At 35.8% G+C, this 742-nt stretch overlaps 1 protein-coding gene across 1 annotated transcript in view; it reads left to right on the forward strand.

The window, feature by feature from the left end:
• Positions 1-120: 120 nt before the first annotated feature.
• Positions 121-742, forward strand: part of LOC106880338 (zinc finger protein OZF-like) — a 17,078-nt gene continuing 16,456 nt past the window's right edge. Inside the window, exon 1 of the mRNA XM_052978015.1 lies at positions 121-219. The gene's annotated coding sequence lies outside the window, so the exon portion shown is untranslated. The remainder of the gene's footprint in view (positions 220-742) is intronic.

The raw sequence follows: 742 nt of genomic DNA on the forward strand, positions 1-742 counted from the left end.
CGAAACCGCGAATCCGCTGCCCTAACCACTGGGCCATTGCGCCTCCACTGGACGAGGAGAAACACTGGTACAAATCAACCTGTCAGAGCCATCTATTGGAGAATTGAAGAATACAATCAAATCAAGGGAAATAACTTCTAACACTTCAATCACGATCCAAGTAAATTATCAATTAAGGTAATTGAGTACCGGTCACCGACTCGTTTTTATCTGAATACGGTAAGTTGACAAAGATTTGCTTTAAGGCTGTTATGGTGTTGATAATAATGTAAATAATAGAATTATGTCAATGTCGATGTTACAGTAATTATTTCGAAGCGGAAACTTAACATCAGGAAAATATATTTCCTCGTCTTAAATAACAACTTCCAAACTGAAATGTTGATCTGTTGTTTATGAAAACCTATGATCGACTCTTCCATTAAATATAAAGGAAATTGATTGATAAAATGAAAGTAATGTGGCATTATTAATTAGTAAAATGGAAGGAGACCGATTGAAGAATACCACATTAATTAATGCTGTCCTGTTGTTTATGAGGCATTGATAAGACAGTAAGTTGACAAAGATTAATTTAAAGCTATATGATGATGGTGGTTTCAAATTTTGGCCCAGAGCCATCAATTTTTGAGACGAACGAGAAGTCGATTACACGGAACATAGTATTTTCCGAAAGGGATGAAAGCCAAAATTGACCTCAGTCTTATTTGAAGTCACGACTTTCAGCCGATGTCATCTTTGA

Source organism: Octopus bimaculoides, chromosome 29 (genome assembly GCF_001194135.2).
Source record: "Octopus bimaculoides isolate UCB-OBI-ISO-001 chromosome 29, ASM119413v2, whole genome shotgun sequence".
In the NCBI taxonomy this organism is placed as follows: domain Eukaryota; kingdom Metazoa; phylum Mollusca; class Cephalopoda; order Octopoda; family Octopodidae; genus Octopus; species Octopus bimaculoides.